This window comes from Anolis carolinensis, chromosome 1 (assembly GCF_035594765.1).
Source record: "Anolis carolinensis isolate JA03-04 chromosome 1, rAnoCar3.1.pri, whole genome shotgun sequence".
Classification (NCBI taxonomy): Eukaryota; Metazoa; Chordata; class Lepidosauria; order Squamata; family Dactyloidae; genus Anolis; species Anolis carolinensis.
Genome location: NC_085841.1, coordinates 363,682,500 through 363,703,052, shown reverse-complemented (window position 1 = coordinate 363,703,052; position 20,553 = coordinate 363,682,500). Strand labels below are relative to the sequence as shown.

The 20,553-nt window shown below is 41.5% G+C and overlaps 1 protein-coding gene across 8 annotated transcripts in view; it reads right to left on the bottom strand.

Moving 5' to 3' along the window:
- trim9 (tripartite motif containing 9) overlaps positions 1-20,553 on the bottom strand; it is a 116,550-nt gene that overhangs the window by 56,104 nt on the left and 39,893 nt on the right. The gene's annotated exons all lie outside the window — the stretch shown is intronic.

Sequence of the window (20,553 nt, the reverse complement as noted above, 5' to 3'; positions counted from 1 at the left end):
CTCAAACACCATGTCAGTTGGAATGAGTGGGACTCCCAGGGCCATTCACTCACAACTCCTGTGTGTATGTAGAGTTGGCCAGTTAGGGTCCAGTTCAGTTGTCGGCTGGGTTTTGTAACCTCTTGATAAGGGTGAACTACAACTCCCGTAATCAAGGTCAATTCTAACATACCACAGCAGTATGTTTAGTTGGTCATGGGGGTTCACTGTGCCAAATTTGGTCTTGGTCCATTTTTGATGGGGTTCACAATTTCTCTGGATGCAGGTGAACTGTAATTCCCATAAATCAAACTTTTCCAGTATTTTCTGTTGGTGTTGGGGATTCTGTGTGTCTAGTTTTGTCCAGGTCCATCATTTGTGTGGGTCTCTGTGGTCTGTTCAAGTTGGAGCTGAATCAGGTGAAGGTACTCAAATTCCATCATTCATGGTCCATTCTCCTCCTATAGGCACCAGGACGTGAAATGGGTAATGGGGTGTCTATGTGTCTAATACAGTCCATGTCTGTCATTCATGGGAATCACAGTGCTCTGAGGGAGCCGATTCGGGCGATGGTACTGCCTATTCCAACATCTGTGGTCTGTCCTTCTCTAACAACATCAGGACGTAAAGTGGGTCATGGGGTTTTTGAGTGCCAGGTTTGGTCCTGATCTGTCACTGGTGCTAGTCGCAGTGGTTTGTGGGAACTGAAGTGTTTGAATGTACTGTATATCCCATAAGTTTCCCTCCCCCGAACACATTTTATTGTAAAAACATGCCCATATTGGAATACAACGTTGTGCCAAATTTTCAAGTTAATCGCCCAACTACTTTTCAAGTTCTGCATGAACAAACATATGCAGGCTGTATTTTTATTTAGAGAGAAGATAACACTGGGATGTGTTATAACGTTATCTATATATAGATATACTAGCTGTGCCCGGCCACGCGTTGCTGTGGCTAGTACTTAATTTTACTTTTCTTTTTGTTGTATGAACATAGAGGCGTGGATGAAAGATTGTGCTGTCCATTTTCAAGGTTGTGGGACATTTAGTTTTGTTGTTTTGTCCGGTGCCGTGATTCCATTACCCTTTTATATATATAGAAAAGGGTAATGAAATTTCGGCCTAGGACAAAACAACAAAACAACACATCCCAGAAACACTAACCTTGGCAGCACAACCCCTCATCCATGCCTCTACGTTCATACAACAAAAAGCTCCAGCTACTCCAGAAAACAGCCAGGCTTTGAGACTGCAAGGCTATTCACTGCTATTCCACCTGGCCAACAAAGGATTCCCATAAGCCACAGCAACGCATGGCCGGGCAAAGCTAGTGATATTATAAAAGCAAACAAAAAGGGAATCAGAAGATGGGGTTAAGTACCGGCTGTTTGGAATTGTGGGAATTGAAGTCCAAAACACCTGGAGAGAGTTTGCCCATGACTTGATTAAGTGGAGTTTAAACATGCGATGGGGTGGGATATATGAATAAAGTTGTTGTTGTTGTTGTTGTTGTTATGCCATAAAAGTCAATCTTCTCTGCCTTTCCAAGGCTGTACTTCCATGATGTGAGCTTCTTTTGCAGAGACTTCAAAGGGTGGCTTTGACCATCTTCAGGCAAAAAAGACCCCGAACCAAAGCCTTGCTTGGAGGGTCTCCTTCTTCCTTTGCACGAAGGAAGCCTCTTGCAGACGATGAGCCGAAAAGCACAAAATAATATGGGAAGAGGAGGAGGGGGCATGCAACATAAATCTTTTATCTCCTGATCTTCTTTGCAGCTTAAGCAGAGGGTCCTGCTCTCTCCAGATAATGAAATCTCTGGCTCCTCGGCTCCCAACTGACGCTTTCAGCATATTATTATTACGGAAGGGACTGCCATCTGCCACGGCACCCCCGGCCCCTCCGAGGATGGATAAATCACAGAGCGGCAGCCGCTTTATCACAGGTGCATTAAGGAGAGAGCTCCAAGGACACGGGAAAGTCAGCCTCGTAATCTTGGCCTGTGCAGATGGGAGGCCAAGGGGAGGGAAGAGGATGCTCAAACAAAGGGAATCCTAGAGTTGGATGGCCATCCAGTCTGACCTCCACATGCCAAGCAAGAAGACGACACAATCCAAATCCTCCCAATAGGCCCTGCTAAAAAAACCTCCAGAGAATGGGACCCCACCAGATGCCCAGGCAGGTTATATTCCACAAGGGATCCCTGAAGGCAATCCAGTCCAACCTCATTTTGCCTTAGAATCATAGAATCATAGAATAGTAGAGTTGGAAGAGACCTCATGGGCCATCCAGTCCAACCCCCTGCTAAGAAGCAGGAAATCGCATTCAAAGCACCCCCGACAGATGGCCATCCAGCCTCTGCTTAAAAGCCTCCAAAGAAGGAGCCTCCACCACGGCCCCGGGGAGAGAGTTCCACTGCCGAACAGCCCTTCTCACAGTGAGGAAGTTCTTCCTGATGTTCAAGTGGAATCTCCTTTCCTGCAGTTTGAAGCCATTGTTCCGTGTCCTAGTCTGCAGGGCAGCAGAAAACAAGCTTGTTCCCTCCTCCCTATGACTTCCCCTCACATCTTTGTACATGGCTATCATGTCTCCTCTCAGCCTTCTCTTCTGCAGGCTAAACATGCCCAGCTCTTTAAGCCGCTCCTCATAGGGCTTGTTCTCCAGACCCTTCATCATTTTAGTTGCCCTCCTCTGGACGCTTTCCAGCTTGTCAACATCTCCCTTCAACTGTGGTGCCCAAAATTGGACTCAGTGTGATTCCAGGTGTGGTCTGACCAAGGCAGAATAGAATAAGGGGGAGCAGGACTTCCCTGGATCTAGACGCTATTCCCCAATTGATGCAGGCCAGAATCCCATTGGCTTTTTTAGCAGCCGCATCACATTGTTGGCTCATGTTTAACTTGTTGTCCACGAGGACTCCAAGGTCTCCAAGCCAGGCATCGTCCCCCATTCTGTATCTTTGATTTCCATTTTTTCTGCCGAAGTGAAGTATCTTGCATTTGTCCCTGTTGAACTTCATTTTGTTAGTTTCGGCCCATCTCTCTAGTCTGTCAAGATCGTTTTGAATTCTGCTCCTGTCTTCTGGAGTGTTAGCTATCCCTCCCAGTTTTGTGTCGTCTGCAAACTTGATGATCGTGCCTTCTAACCCTTCGTCTAAGTTGTTAATAAAGATGTTGAACAGAACCGGGCCCAGGACGGAGCCCTGCGGCACTCCACTTGTCACTTCTTTCCATGATGAAGACGACGCATTGGTGAGCACCCTTTGGGTTCGTTCGCTTAGCCAATTACAGATCCACCTAACCGTAGTTTTGTCTAGCCCACATTTTACTAGTTTGTTTGCCAGAAGGTCGTGGGGGACTTTGTCGAAGGCCTTACTGAAATCCAGGTACGCTACATCCACAGCATTCCCTGTATCGACCCAACTCGTAACTCTATCGAAAAAAGAGATCAGATTAGTCTGGCATGACTTGTTTTTGGTAAATCCGTGTTGACTATTAGCAATGACCGCATTTGTTTCTAAGTGTTCGCAGACCACTTCCTTAATGATCTTTTCCAGAATCTTGCCTGGTATTGATGTGAGGCTGACCGGACGGTAATTGTTTGGGTCGTTCTTTTTTCCCTTCTTGAAGATAGGGACCACATTCGCCCTCCTCCAATCTGCTGGGACTTCTCCCGTTCTCCAAGAACTCTCGAAGATAATTGCCAGTGGTTCTGAAATAACTTCCGCTAGTTCCTTCAGTACTCTTGGATGTAGCTGATCTGGCCCTGGGGACTTGAATTCGTTTAGAGTGGCCAGGTGTTCCTGGACAACTTGTTTCCCTATTTGGGGTTGGATTTCCCCCAATCCTTCGTCCATTCCATGTTGCTGAGGTTGAAGATGGCTTTCTTTTTCTGAGAAGACCGAGGCAAAGAAGGCATTAAGTAGTTCTGCCTTTTCCCTGTCCCCTGTCTCCATCACCCCATCTTCTCCTTGCAATGGCCCTATCGCCTCCTTTTTCTTCCTTTTTCTACCAACGTAAGCAAAAAAACCTTTTCTGTTGTTTTTTATGTCCCTGGCAAGCCTGAGCTCATTTTGCGCTTTAGCCTTGCGAACCTTTTCCCTACAGGTGTTGGCTATACGTTTGAATTCTTCTTTGGTGATTTCTCCCCTTTTCCACTTCTTGTGCATGTCACTTTTGAGCTTTAGCTCAGTTAGAAGTTCTTTGGACATCCATTCTGGCTTCTTTGCATTTGTCTTATTTTTCTTCTTTGTTGGCACTGTTTGCATTTGCACCTTGAGTATTTCACTTTTGAAAAACTCCCATCCATCCTTAACTCCCTCGTTTTTTAATATCGGCGTCCATGGGATGCCGCTCAGTAATTCCTTCATTTTTTGGAAGTCAGCTCTCTTAAAGTCCAGAATGCGTGTTTGACTTGTCTTAGTTTCAGCATTCCTTTGTATTGCAAACTGCAGGAGATGCCTTGGAGGAAAACACAATCCAATCCCTCCCGACAGATGTCCATCTAGACTCTTCCACCAATGCACTATTTCTGGAGCTTCGAGAACATCATTGTTTTTCTTTCCTTTTAATAAAAGTCATACAATGTTCCTATTCTTTTAAGAACATACCTATACATTTCTTTATTATATAGCACTAGCTTTGCCCGGCCACGCGTTGCTGTGGCTTATGGGAATCCTTTGTTGGCCAGGTGGAATAGCAGTCTCAAAGCCTGGCCGTTTTCTGGAGGAACTGGAGCTTTTTGTTGTATGAACGTAGAGGCATGGATAAGGAGTTGTGCTGCCAAGTTTAGTGTTTCTGAGATGTGTAGTTTTGTTGTTTTGTCCTAGGCCGAAATTTCATTACTCTTTTATATATATAGATTGGATTTTTCCCCCTATAGGCCCTTCCATACAGTCATATAACCCAGAATATCAAGGTAGATTTTTTTGTGTGTCAGGAGCGACTTGAAACACTGGTGTGAGAGAATTGGCCGTCTGCAAGGATGTTGCCCAGGGGGTGCCTGGATGTTTTACAATCCTGTGGGAGGCTTCTCTCATGTCTCTGCATGGGAAGCTGGAGCTGACAGATGGGAGCTCACCCCACTCCCCGGATTCGAACTGCCAACCTTTTGGTCAGCAGTCCTGCCGGCACTGTGCCACCAGGGGCTCCTATCAAGGCAGATAATCCATTATATCTGCTTTGAATTGGATTATCTGAATCCACACTGCCATATAATCCAGTTCAATTTCGTGGTATCTAAAGCAGGATAAAACAAGCTTGCCTTCTTAATAGGCAGCTATATATATATATATATATATATATATATATATATATAGGTAATGGAATCACGGCACCGGACAAAACAACTAAATGAAACGCCCCACAACCTCGAAAATTGACAGCACAACCTCTCATCCATGCCTCTATGTTCATACAACAAAAAGTAAAGAAAAATAAGGTCCTAGCCACAGCAACGCGTGGCCAGGCACAGCTAGTATATATCTATATAGATAAAAGGGTAATGAAATTACGGCCTAGGACAAAACAACAAAACTACACACCCCAGAAACACTAAACTTGGCAGCACAACCCCTCATCCATGCCTCTATGTTCATACAACAAAAAGCTCCAGCTACTCCAGAAAACAGCCAGGCTTTGAGGCTGCAAGGCTATTCACTGCTATTCCACCTGGCCAACAAAGGATTCCCATAAGCCACAGCAACTCATGGCCGGGCAAAGCTAATATATATCTATATATCTATATATATAAAAGAGTGATGGCATCACAGCAATTCACAAAACAACAAAAGTACAGGCCCCCCAACCTCAAAATTTGACAACACAACCCATCAGCCACGCCTCAAGGTCGATACAACAAAAAGAAAAGAAAAATAAAGTCCTAATTAGAGGGAGAGCAATAATTTTTTTATCCAATTGCTGCCAGTTTAGAGGGCTAATCTCTGCCCACTTGGTTGCCTAGCAACCAGCCAAGGGACAGCCAGGTTTCAGTTAGGGGACAGGCAGATTTAGGCCTCACTTAGGCCTCTTCCACAGATTATCTAATTTGCACTGGATTATATGGCAGTGTAGACTCAAGGCCCTTCCACACAGCTATATAACCCATTTATAATCTTATATTATCTGCTCTGCACTGGATTATCTTGACTCTGCACTACCATATAATCCACTTCAGTGTGCATTTTATACAGCTGTGAAGAAGGGGCCTCAGATAATCCAGTTCTGAGCAGATAATATAAGATTAGAAATATACAGTAGAGTCTCACTTATCCAACGTAAACAGGCTGGCAGGATAAGTGAATATGTTGGATAATAAGAAGGGATTCAGGAAAAGCCAATTAAACATCAAATTAGGTAATCGTTATACAAATTAAGCACCAAAACATCATATTATACAACAAATTTGACAGAAAAAGTAGTTCCATGTGCAGTAATGCTATGTAGTATTTACAGTAGAGTCTCACTTATCCAACACTCGCTTACCCAACGTTCTGGATTATCCAACGCATTTTTGTAGTCAATGCTTTCAATATATCGTGATATTTTGGTGCTAAATTCATAAATCCAGTAATTACTACATAGCATTACTGCGTATTGAACTACTTTTTCTTCCAAATTTGTTGTCTAACATGATGTTTTGGTCCTTAATTTGTGAAATCATAACTTAATTTGATGTTTAATAGGCTTATCCTTAATCCCTCCTTATTATCCAACATATTCGCTTATCCAACATTCTGCCGGCCCGTTTATGTTGGATAAGTGAGACTCTACTGTACTGTATTTACAAATTTACCACTAAAATATCACAATGAATTTAAAACACTGACTACAAAAACATTGATTATGAAAAGGCAGACTGCGTTGGATAATCCAGAACATTGTATAAGCGAATGTTGTATAAGTGAGATTCTTCTTTAATATGAAATAATTACTGGGATAGAATAATGCAGAACAATATAATCTCTAAAACCAGGACAGTAAATAAAGAGGGGAATTCCACACAGGAAACAATCAGGGCCAGCTAACACCTCCCAACAAAGTATTCCCATCATCAAAGTCTGGCAAATCCTCTGTTTTCTCAGGGCCAGACAGTAGAAGCACATAAAATATCTCAAACAACACCACTCTGAAAACAAGGGAATTCCAGACAGGAAACAATCCGGACCAGCTAACACCTCCCAACAAAAAATTCACTCAGGGAGGAAACAGCCAGGCTTTAAAGCTGCAAGGCCATTACATCCTAATCATTTTTCCTAATTGCAGCATTCATACTTGCCTCCAACAAATAAAAAAAAACCAATCAGAAATATTGTATATTCACAACCTTTAGGAAATAATATCCCCTGATGGTGCAGCGTGTTAAAGCGCTGAGCTGCTGAACTTCTGGACTGAAAGGCCACAGGTTTGAATTGGGGGAGCGGAGAGAGCCCTCACTGTTAGCTCCAGCTTCTGCCAACCCAGAAGTTCGAAAACATGCAAATGTGAGTGCATCAATAGGTACTGCTCCGGCGGGAAGGTAATGCCACTCCATGTAGTCATCCCACATGACCTTGGAGGAGTCTACGGACAACGCCGGCTCTTCGGCTTAGAAATGGAGATGAGCACCAACCCCCAGAGTCAGACACGACTGGACTTAATGTCTGGGGAAAACCTTTACCCTTGACCTTAACTACCACCAATTCCTCAATACTTTATTTCCCATACCACCAGACTTCGCCACAGCAACGCGTGGCCGGGCACAGCTAGTATATATATATATATATATATATATATATATATATATATATATATATGGCTCTCATGTCCCCTCTCAACCTTCTCTTCTCCAAGCTCTCTAGACTGCTGTTTGCATAAATATCTGCTGCTTCCATAGAGGAAAGTGCATTAGGAATGTGCATAAGGCCGCAACAGGATTCGGGGCTTTATGCAGCGGATTCTGTCACAACATCTGGATGGAGCAATAAAGTGAACACAGTAGTTCTGTGTCATCAGCTGCTCACAGCCGGCTTAAGCGCATCGTGCCTGTACATTAAGCAGGATTAACAATACATTAGGTACATTGTTGCAGAAAACTCCTCCCCAAACCGCTTCAAATAAATCACCTGCAGCTCATAACGGGGCCGCCGGAGCCTGCTCGATTAGCTCTCATTTTCTGGAATACGTTAGATGAGACCTTTAAGGATTGCAGTTGTGATATCTAGCACCTCTCATCTATGCCATCCTAAGGTTACAAATGGGGCAGTGAGGGTTTTGTGTCAGTGGAGACAACACAATTCTTCATGCAAACAAAACATAAAATCTTAAAGTTGGAAGAGACCACAAAATGGTCTAGGATAACTCTTTACTATGCACTAAACTATCGTATTTACTCAAGTCTAATGCGCACCTCAGTTTTCAAGTATTTGCTGCCAAATGTAATGCACTGCGATAAAAAGTGCATTCTTTGTAATTTGACCAAACAAAGTGCGCATTACAGTTGCTGCCTGCTTAGAATTCCTTCTTTGAAAACAAACATGTCAAGACACCAAAGCTTCCAGCAACAGAAAAGTAAACTTTGCTTTAGAATGAATGAATAGTAGTAGCGATCGCTTGAGTATGTTTTCATGTATCATATGTTTTATGATTTTTTGTTTATATGTTTTAAATGTATTTATGTGATTGTATTTTATTGTGTATTACTGGGCTTGGTCCCCATGTGAGCCGCCCTGAGTCCCTTCGGGGAGATGGGGCGGGATATAAGAATAAAGTTGCTGCTGCTGCTGCTGCTGCTGCTGCTGCTGCTGCTGCTGTTGTTGTTGTTGTTGTTGTTGTTGCTGCTGCTGTCCGCTTTACCTTGGCTCAATGCTATGGAGTCATGGAGGATGTAGTTTGACAAGGTCTTGAGCTTTCTCTGCTAAAGAGTGTGGATGCCCCACCAAACTACAAATCCCAGGATTGCATAGCATTGAGCCATGGCAATTGAATTAGAGATGGTGTCCCTCAAATAGGCCTTGAAGCAGCTTCTCCTTTTGATTTGGCTCAGCACTAAAAACACCCTGTTACACAAATCTAATGCGCAGCCTAATTTTGGCAAGGTAATTTAGCCAAAAAAGGTGAGCATTGGATTCAAGTAAATAGGGTAAATTAAAGCTCTTCTAAAAGATGTCCACCCTGTCAAGATGAGCCAGGGGGTCAGGGTGCGTGTTGGTGGGGTTTCTTCAACACCATCGATCAACAGCTCCGGACCAGCACCCTGATGAATTGGTGAACTTCTCCCCTCACCAATTCCTCCAATGTCAGACTCAAAGACATCTGCAGTCTGAAGTTCAAACACTTATTTAATATTTACAAAGATATTTACAAAGCAGCAAAGTCCATCGCTCGAAGCCGGCATTCTTCAGCTCAGCTCGGCTCGGCTCGTCTCTCACAGCACAACAGAGAGATAAGAAAGCACATTCCTTAGTCCGAAGGAAGTTCCGACCTCCAAGGCCGGAAATCATGTCTCACAGCAGGCTGTCAGTCAAACTGGCCTGCTGTTGCAAAACAGCAGAAACACTTGATTTACATTTCATATTCACACAACCAAAAATCCAACACACCCAACTTCTGGTTCAAGACCTCCAAAGAGGGAGAGCCTACCAACCTCTAAGGCAGTCTGTTCAATATCTCTTACAGTCAAGTTCTTTCTAATGTTTAGCTGGAATCTCTTTTTGCAATTTAAATGCATTTCTCTGTGTGTTTGTAAAAAGTGAGAGACATTCAATATCATTCCCAACATGGAATCAAAGAAGTCGGAAGAGACTCCCAGGGCCATCAAGTTGCTTTTGCTTTGCAAAAAAAAAAGAAGGCACAATCAAAGCCCTCCCAACAGATGGCCATCTTGCCTCTGTTGGAAAATCTCCAGAGAAAGACTCCCAGAAGGCAGCATATTTTCCTGAAAGGGATGAGGAATCGCTGAGATGTTTAAAGATGGTAATCATGTCATTTCTCACCCATTTTTTTTTCTCCAAGCAAAATGTACACTATGTAACATTATTTTTATTCCTTGGCTATAAATGTCATTTCCTAATTGGTTCTATCATAAAAATATGGGATAAGTTTATTAAACTGCAAAAACTTGGGGTTTTTTGCAGAAAGAACATCCTGCAGCACTTTTTGCTCTAGTTTTTCAATGAATCATTGAATCATCAAATCTCAACCAATTCAACATACTTTGTGGCAGTCATAAAAATGAAGTTTCTGGAGTAGAACTAATACTTTTGAAATAAGTGTTGCATAATTAAACAGGAATAACACTTCCAAACCAGGAAAAGAATATTTTTTTCAAATTTTGTTAGATAGTGCTATTTATTATCATAGGGCTTGGCTTCAGCGTTAACCTTTCTGGTTGTCCTTTCCTGGACACCTTCCAGCCTCTCAATATCCTTGAATGGTGATGCTCAGAAATGGCGATACGAGGGTTGAATGAAAAGTAATGCCTCCACCTTCGTTACTTGGGTTTGGATGGGAATATGTTAATAAATCAAACACAGAAATGTGCCCTTTAGAATGTGCCCTTTAACTACCACTATTCCCTTTTCCACATAATCACCAGACAATTGGATACTTTTCTGCCAACGATGAACAAGTTTTCTGAAGCTGTCACAGAAGAAGTCGACACTCTGTTTCCGCAACCAGCATCTCACAGGGCCCATCGTGCACAGATCTTCCGATAGCCAAGCAAAGCCATAATGTGACCCACACGTTCTTGTGAAATGCCGATTATGCTTGAAATTTCTCTCTGAGTGATATGACGATCATCCTGAATCAATCTGTCAACCGTTTGCTTGTGAAACTCGGTGGTTGTTGTCACAGGACGTCTACCTTTTTGTCACGCAAGTCAGATGTTCCCACCTCAACACCTTTACACTTACTCGTCCAACAACGCACAGGACTCACATCAACACAATCACCATAAACAGCTTGCATTCTCTGGTGAATCTCCTTTGGGGTGACACCTTCTGCTGTCAAGAATTCAATGACTGCACGTTGCTTAAGTCGCATTGACCGACCGTCTGCGCAGGATTCCCTACTTCGCACTTTAACAACACAACCGTTCAATGCTAAGGCTTCCCTGTCTGTGCAGGATTCCACACTTCGCACTTTAACAACACAACCGTTCAATGCTAAGGCTTCCCACCAAATTGAACTGTAGAGGAGAGTCTACTGAACAAGCCAGGACCTGCCGCAGACCAGGACTGCCATCTGTTGAGGAGTTACGAAGGTGGAGGCACTACTTTTCATTCAACCCTTGTAGATAGACATCTAACCTCTGTAATGGAATCCACAACCAAGTGTACAAACATAAGGGTTTTGCACCATCTCGTGTCCCTTGTCCCATTGCCATTCCTCTCTTTAACTCCCTTGTGAGTTGTTCTCATCATTTAAAAGGCAAGAGAGTTTAATGCCATCTTCAAGAAGCTTGTTCCCAGCCTTGGATTGGAAGCAGGATGAGCAATGATTCCTGGATCTCCCCAGCATCAAAAGCCCAATGAACAGGAACTCTTTGGCTCTCAGACAGAATGGGACTGTTGCCAAAAGGCACATAAATATTAGGAAGCACTTTCAAGGATCAGATCTGTTTGATAGTGGAATATGCTGGAGGGAGGCTAAGTCTCTTTTTCTGGAGGTTTTTAAACAAGCGATTGGATGGCCATCTATTGGGAGTGCTTTGATTGTATTGTCTGGATGGCCCTTGTGGGGCCCCTTCGGCACAGCTGAATAAAATCCCACATTATCTGTTTTGAACTGGAATATATGGCAGTGTGGACTCAGATAACCCAGTTCAAAGCATATATTGTGGGATTTTCTGCCTTGATATTCTGGGTTATATGGCTGTTTGTCTCTTCCAAATCTAGGATGCTATCTCTGTACATTTAGGAAAGAAAGGAAGGAAATGACAGGTTAAGCTCCTCACATCATTTTAATTCTGTGCCTGTTGTTGTTGTTGTTATGCTTTTTTCTCTTAAAGAGACTCAAAGCAGTGAACAACAGTAAAACCATCAGTACCCAGATAGTTTTCATAATGAATGTTAAACTTTCACCCTATGTCTAACTTTTATTTTATATTTTATGGAAATATGTTTTAATATGTGATTCTACTGAGTGTTTATAAATAATTATGTGTTTTAGCAGTGTTGTAACCCACTTCAAGCTGTGAGGAGAGGTGGGTAAGAAAATAATCATTATTATTGGGTTGCTGTGAGTTTTATGGGCTGTGTAGCCATGTTCCAGAAGCATTATCTCCTGACGTTTCACCCACAACTATGGCAGGCATCCTCAGAGGTTGTGAGGTCCATAGATGTGGGCGAAACGTCATGAGAGAATGCTTCTGGAACATGGCCATACAGTCCGGAAAACTCACAGCAACCCAGTGATTCCACCCATGAAAGCCTTCAACAACACATCATTATTATTATTATTATTATTATTATTATTATTATTATTATTATTCATTATTAAAATCCAAAAGGAACAATATACAATTTAATTATTATTCTTATTATTATGTTTATATTATTTATTATATTATATTTACTATCTATATATATAAAAGAGTGATGGCATCACGGCGACCCACAAAACAACAAAACTACAGGCCCCCCAATCTCGAAATTTGACAACAAAACCCATCATCCACGCCTCTAGGTTGATACAACAAAAAGAAAAGAAAAATAAAGTCCTAATTAGATTGCTGCCAGTTAGAAGGCTAAGCTCCTTCAACTTGGTCTCCTAGCAACCCAATAAAAAAAAATAAAAAACATTAAAGATTAATACAATAAAATACTATAATAACAGAAAATAACTAAAAATAATACAAGAAAATAATAAAATATAATAAATAAAAATATAACTTACAATAAAATTAATAAAAATTGCAAATAACGTCAAATAAAAATTACACAACAATTTTTAACCAATACCACCACCACTTTGCCACAGCACAGCTAGTATTATATAATTGTTGTTATTTGAAACCTACAGACTATAAACATTAACATAGAACTAAATCCAGTACTATTTAAAAATAAATTAATAATACAGTAGTAATAATAATAATAATAATAATAATAATAATAATAATAATAATAATAATAATAATAAATTTTATTAATATCCTGCCTTATCGCCCTGTAGGGACTCAGCATTAAATTTAAAAGCCAATTTAAAATACACAAAACACCGCACAATCTATTTCCCACTGAAATGGCAGCGAAACATATGAAATTCCAGAAAGGGGTTGGACTAGATGGCCTTTGGGGCCTCTTCCAACTCTAGGATACTATGACTCTTATGTTTCTCAATCTTCAACGTTTTCAGATCTCACCAAATTTACTGGCCCAGAAGAGACAGGAAAGCAATCTGCATTATCAATGTTGTGCAAATAAATGCTGAAGGGAAGTCAACTGCCACCCAACCCCTTTAAGAGACCTCAGAGCTCATTATCGGCTTTGCAAAGTCAGCCGTTTCTGCTTCCTGCTGCTGTTGCTTTGGCCACGCTGAAGATTGATTCTCCATCACCCAGGCCCATCCGTCTCCTTGTTGTAATCAAGTTCATCCAAGTATTTGCAATTCCCGAGACGTTCGTGGGAGGCTTTTGCAATTCCATGTGCACCAGGTGGGAGAATTCAATATTTTGAAAACCGTGGCTGTTGTTTTCTCTAAAATGCATCAAGGTTCTAGTCCTGAAGGTCTTAAGCAAGTGGACAACACCAAAGAGCTCAGGACTTTGAATGGCTTTTTTAAAAGTTTGCACTTAAAAGTTCGGACTAAATGATGAATGGCCATCAGTCAGAAAGGCTTGAGTTGTGTCTAACTGCTTGCCAGAAAGAGGTTGTACGAGGGTTGAATGAAAAGTAATGCCTCCACCTTCGTTACTTGGGTTTGGATGGGAATATTTTAATAAATCAAACGCATAAATAATCCTTAGAATGTGCTCTTTAACTACCACTGTTCACTTTTCCATGTAATCAACAGACAATTGGATACATTTCTGCCAACGATGAACAAGTTTTCTGAAGCCATCATGGAAGAAGTCGACACTCTGTTTCCACAACCGGCGTTTCACAAGACCCAATGTGCATAGATCTTCTGACAGCCGAGCAAAGCAATAATGTGACCCACATGTTCTTGTGAAATGCCAATTATGCTTGAAATTTCTCTGAGTGATACAACAATCGTTTTGAATCAATCTGTCCACCTTTTGCTTGTGAAACTCGGTCTTTGCTGTCACAAGATGTCCAACTCTTTGTCATGCAAGTCAGATGTTCCCACCTCAACATCTTTAAACTTACTCGCCCAGCGACACACAGGACTCACATCAACGCAATCACCATAAACAGCTTGCATTCTCTGATGAATCTCCTTTGGGGTGACACCTTCTGCTGCCAAGAATTCAAAGACTGCACGTTGCTTAAATCGCATTGACTGACTGTCTGTGGGGGTTCCATACTTCGCATTTTAACAACACAACCGTCCAATGCTAAGGTTTCCTGCCAAATGGAACTGTAGAGGAGAGTCTACTGAACAAGCCATGACCTGCTGCAGACCAGGACTGCCATGTCCTGAGGGGTTACGAAGGTGGAGGCATTACTTTTCATTCAACCCTCATATTATCAAAGGCTTTCACTGGGATGTTGAGCCTATATATGTGTGGAATAATGTCCAGGGTGGGAGGAAAGAACCAATGTCTATGACGGATGCAATTAGCAAGCTTGATTTGCAAGTGTTTGAGTGGGATCCATCAATTAGCATGTGAGTAAGTCAGGCCCTTTCACCCAGCTGTATCAAATCCACATTGAACTGGATTATATGGCTGTGTGGACTCAGATAATCCAGTTCAAAGAAGATATTGTGGACTATATGCCTTGATATTCTGGGTTATATGGCTGTCTGGAAGAGCCCTGAGAAGATCAGGTCTTTGAGGATCGGGACATCCATAGGGATACCAAGCTGCTTGTTTATAAAGCTATTGTCCTCCCAACCCTGCTCTACGCCTGCAAAACAACTCCTGGAGCGTTTCCATCAGTGTTGCCTCCGAAAAATCCTGCAAATCTCCTGGGAAGACAGGCGGACAAATGTCAGCGTGCTGGAAGAAGCAAAGATAATCAGCATTGAAGTGATCCTCCTACGCCATCAACTCCGCTGGACTGACCATGTTGTCCAAATGCCCAATCACCGACTCCCAAAGCAATTATTTATTATTATTTACAGTATTTATATTCCACCCTTCTCACCCCAAAGGGGACTCACATTACACATATAAGGCAAACATTCAATGCCTTAACATAGAACAAAGACAGAGAAAAACGCAACTCCGAGCTGGCCTCGAACTCATGACCTCTTGGTCAGAGTGATTTGTTGCAGCTGGCTGCAGCTGACTGCTTATCAGCCTGCACCACAGCCCGGGCTATACTCCCAACTCAAGAACAGGAAACATAACGTTGGTGGATAGGAAAAAAGATTGAAAGATGGGCTCAAAGCCAACCTTTAAAACTGTAGTATAGACACCAAGAACTGGGAAGCCCTGGCCCTTGAGTGCTCTAACTGGTCAGTTGTGACCTCCAATGCTGTTGAATTCGAAGAAGCATGAATAGAGGACGAAAGGGAGAAATGCGCATCAAGTCAACCGTGACCGGGAAACCGCTGTCTTCACTGCGGAAGAACACATGCGTCAAGAATAGGTATTCACAGCCACCTACGCATCCACCGCCAAGACACTACACCTGGAGGACCATCATCCTGGAGCTATGAAAGATCACCTAACCATCAGGCCTTTACCACCATCCCATGCTCTGAAGATGCCAGCCACAGATGCAGGCAAAACTTCAGGAGAAAATGCTGCTGGAACACATTGGCCATACAGACCGGAAATCACACAACACTCCAGAATGGGGTTGGTTTGGATGTTCCCTAGGGCCCTTGTTAGGCCATGCAAATCAAAGCCTAATGGAAGGTCAGTGCAACATGTAGAGAGCCCCAGGCTGGAAAAAAGAGGCCAAAAACTCTCCTGCTAAAGCTGCTTTCTCTCTGTAGAGCGGATCAGCTGCATTTGGGTTAAGTGGACCAGAAAGCATTTCTCTGCGGCCTCTTTCACCATCCCGGGGGAAAGACCTCTGGGTCCGGCTGACCCATTTCGGAGTGTTTGCTTGCCCTTTTGCCCTGCCTGGAAAGACACTCTTGGCACATCCACACTTTGGGTGTATTTCCAACTCCAATCGTAACCTCCTTCCATCGGGAATCTGTCTTCATCTCAGCATCCTTCCGCTCCCTCCAAGGTCACTCCGGATGATGGTCCATGGCACGCACAGCCCACCCGGACCCCCCTCCCTCCCTCCGTCCCCAGCTGTTCCTATGGCAACTGTCGGCCTTGGCAACCCCTGGACCCTTTCCCTGCAACCTTCTCCGAATGCATCTCCGCTTCTGCATCACAATTCGCTCCCTGTTCTGGATGGACGATTCCAAGAGAGCCGTAGCAGAATTGCAAAACCCAGCAAGGCCATCCCATAGGCCCCTTCTACACTACTACATAAAATCCATATACTGTATATACTAAAGCAGGGGTCCCCAAACTTTTTAAGCAGAGGGCCGGCCCACAATCTTTCAGACTGTTGAGGGGCCGAATTATCATTTGAAAAAAAAAATACAAACAAATTCCTATGCATACTGCACATGTCTTATTTGTAGTGCAACAACAACAACAACGAAAGAACAATACAATATTTAAAAATGAAAACAATTTTAACCAACATAAACCTATTAGGATTTCAATGGAAAGTGTGGGCCTGCTTCTGGCCAATGAGATAGTCAAGTTAATTAGGATTGTTGCTGTTGTTGTTGTTGTTGTTGTTGTGTGCCTTCAAGTCATGTCAGACTTTGGCCGAGCCTAAGTCTAAAATTATTTATTTATTTACTGCATTTATTTACTACATTTATATCCCACCCTTCTCACCCCGAAGGGGACTCAGAGCAGCTGTATGTACATACAATATATTATTAGCATAACACAATATTAGCATTATAAATTACTATATTGAACTATACCACTATACTATTATATAATATGTAATATATAACATACAATTAATATTATTATATGGTATTACTATTAGTATTATATTGTATAACATAAGATTATTATCAATATTATATGTATATACAATATATTATATTATTAAAACTGATATAAAATATTATATTATAAAACTGAGGGCGGGGGCCAGGTAAATGACCTTGGAGGGCCGCATCCGGCCCCCGGGCCTTAGTTTGGGGACCCCTGTACTAAAGTATAAGCCTAGTTTTTCAGCCCTTTTTTTAAGACTGAAAAAGCCCCCCTCAGCTTATACTCGGGTGAGGGTCCTGGTTGGCTTATATTTGGGTCAGCTTATACTCGAGAATATATGGTACATTTATTATTTTTCTCTATTATTATTGGTATTATTATATTTATTAATTTTCTCTATTATTGTTGCTACTCTTACATTTATTTTACTCTATTTTTATTATTAATAATAATACATTTGTTATTTCACTCTGATCTTATTATTATTATTATTACATTTATTATTTTACTCTATTTATTATTACAGTAGAGTCTCACTTACCTAACATAAACGGGCCGGCAGAACGTTGGATAAGCGAATATGTGGGATAACAAGGAGAGATTAAGAAGAAGCCTATTAAACACCAAATTAAGCAGCAAAACATCATGTTATACAACAAATTTGACAGAAAAAGTAGTTCAATAGGCAGTAATGCTATGTAGTAATTACTGTATTTACGAATTTAGCACCAAAATATCACGATGTATTGAAAACATTGACTGCAAAAATGCATTGGATAATCCGGAACGTTGGATAAGCGAATGTTGGATTAGACTCTACTGTACTTGTATTATTTTCCTGTATTTATTATTATTATTATTATTATTATTATTATTATTATTATTATTATTATTATTATTATTATTATTATTACATGTATTATTTTACTCTATTATTATTACTCTATTTCAATACATTGTGATGTTTTGGTGCTAAATTCTTAAATACAGTAATTTTACATAACATTGCCATGTATTGAACTGCTTTTCCTGTCTATTTGTTGCAAAACATAATGTTTTGGTGCTTAATTTGTAAAATCATAACGTAATTTGACATTTAGCAGGCTTTTCCTTAATCCCTCCTTATTATCCAACATTTTTGCTTATCCAACATTCTGCCAGCCCGTTTATGTTGGATATGTGAGACTCCACTGTATGTCTTTATTGTTTTTCCATTACGTTAACTTTTTAAAATGCAACCAATGGTACATTATGCACATTTCGCATCATATTTGTGTAATACAAGCCAACAAGTATTCTTCATCAGATATAATTTTAGGTCAGTCTTATAGACTATTTTTGTGCTGAATTCAGACCTGTGTTTATTTTTTTTCTCTATCACATGTAGTTTTTGCGATGAGGCGAATCGAATAATTAATGCATTTACGCACTGATATCAATAGAATCTAACTGATATCAGTGCGTGAATGCATTAATTATTCGATTGGCCTCATTGTAAAAACATGAAAGAGAAAAAAATAAACACACATCTGAATTCAGCACAAAAAAACTCTCTAAGAATGACCTAAAAATTATGTCTGATGAAAAACACTTGTTGTGTTATCTGCCTTGATATTCTGGGTTATATGGCAGTGTGGACTTTATGGACCCAGCAAATGGGAAGATGATCAAAACCAGGAGTGATCAGATATACAATATTGCTTTGATCAGGTTTGTCCCTTCAATTGCTTTAAATCCCAGCTTGCCATTCCATTCATAGACCTCAAAATGTGGGAGAAGGGGTTCCTTAATTTACATTCTATTGATATTTTGATATATTTGTATGCATTTTAATCCTTGCGCTGTGTATTTTATGGTATGTATTTATAGTATGCATGCAATATTGCTTTGATCAGGTTTGTCTCTCCAATTGCTTTAAACCCCAGCTTGCCATTCATGGAGGCCACCACGCATGGACCTCAATATATACGGGAGCGGGGTCCTTAATCTATATTCTATTGATATTCTGATATATGTATTTGTATGCATTTTAATCCTTGCACTGTGTATTTTATGGCGATGCGTTTTAACTGTATTAAGCTCCACCTCGAGTAGTAAGAGAGGTAGGTAAATAATAATACTATGGCCCAAATGATTCATTGGAATTTATGTCACAAGCTGATAAGGAGAAGACCTGGCTCTGGCTCACGAATGGGACCCTGAAGAAGGAGACAGAAGGCCTGATCCTTGCAGCCCAGGAGCAAGCCATCAGAACAAAGGCAATTCAGGCCAAGATCGAAATATCAGCTGATGACCCAAAATGCAGACTGTGCAAGGAAACTGACGAAACCATGGATCATATCCTCAGCTGCTGTAAGAAAATCGCACAGACAGACTACAAACAGAGGCACAACTATGTGGCCCAAATGATTCATTGGAACTTATGCCTCAAGTACCACCTCCCAGCAGCAAAGAACTGGTGGGATCACAAACCTGCAAAAGTATTGGGAAATGAGCACGCAAAGATACTGTGGGACTTCCGAATCCAGACTGACAAAGTTCTGGAACACAACACACCAGACATCACAGTTGTGGGGGGGGGGGGAAGGTTTGGATCATTGATGTCGCCATCCCAGGTGACAGTCGCATTGAAGAAAAACAACAGGAAAAACTCAGCCGCTATCAGGACCTCAAGATTGAACTGCAAAGGCTCTGGCAGCAACCAGTACAGGTGGTCCCGGTGGTGATCGGCACATTGGTTGCCATGCCAAAAGATTTCAGCCGGCATTTGGAAACAATAGACATTGACCTGTCAACTGCAAAAGGCCACCTTACTGGGATCTGCGCACATCATTCGAAAATACATCACACAGTCCTAGACACTTGGGATTTTGTGATACGAAATCCAGCATATCTATCTTGTTTGCTGTGTCATACTGTCTTTATTATTATTATTATTATTATTATTATTGACACAACGACGTTGTATGACACAGCAAACAAGATAGATATGCTGGATTTCGTTTCACAAAATCACAAGTCGAACACTTCCCAAGTGTCTAGGACTGTGTGATGTATTTTCGGATGATGCGTGCAGATCCCAGTAAGGTGGCCTTTTGCAGTTGGCAGATCGTAATTTTGTCAATGTCTATTGTTTCCAAATGCCGGCTGAGATCTTTTGGCACGGCACCCAGTGTGCCGATCACCACTGGGACCACCTGCACTGGTTTCTGCCAGAGTCTTTGAAGTTCAATCTTGAGGTCCTGATAGCGGCTGAGTTTTTCCTGTTGTTTTTCGTCAATGCGACTGTCACCTGGGATGGCAACATCAATGATCCAAACCTTGTTCTTTTCCACAACTGTGATGTCTGGTGTGTTGTTAATAATAATAATAATAATAATAATAATAATAATAATAATAATCCCCCACGCAGGTGCCACCTTGACGTGGTGGGGGATGATTATTATTATTATTATTATTATTATTATTATTATTATTATTATTCCGTCCAAAATTG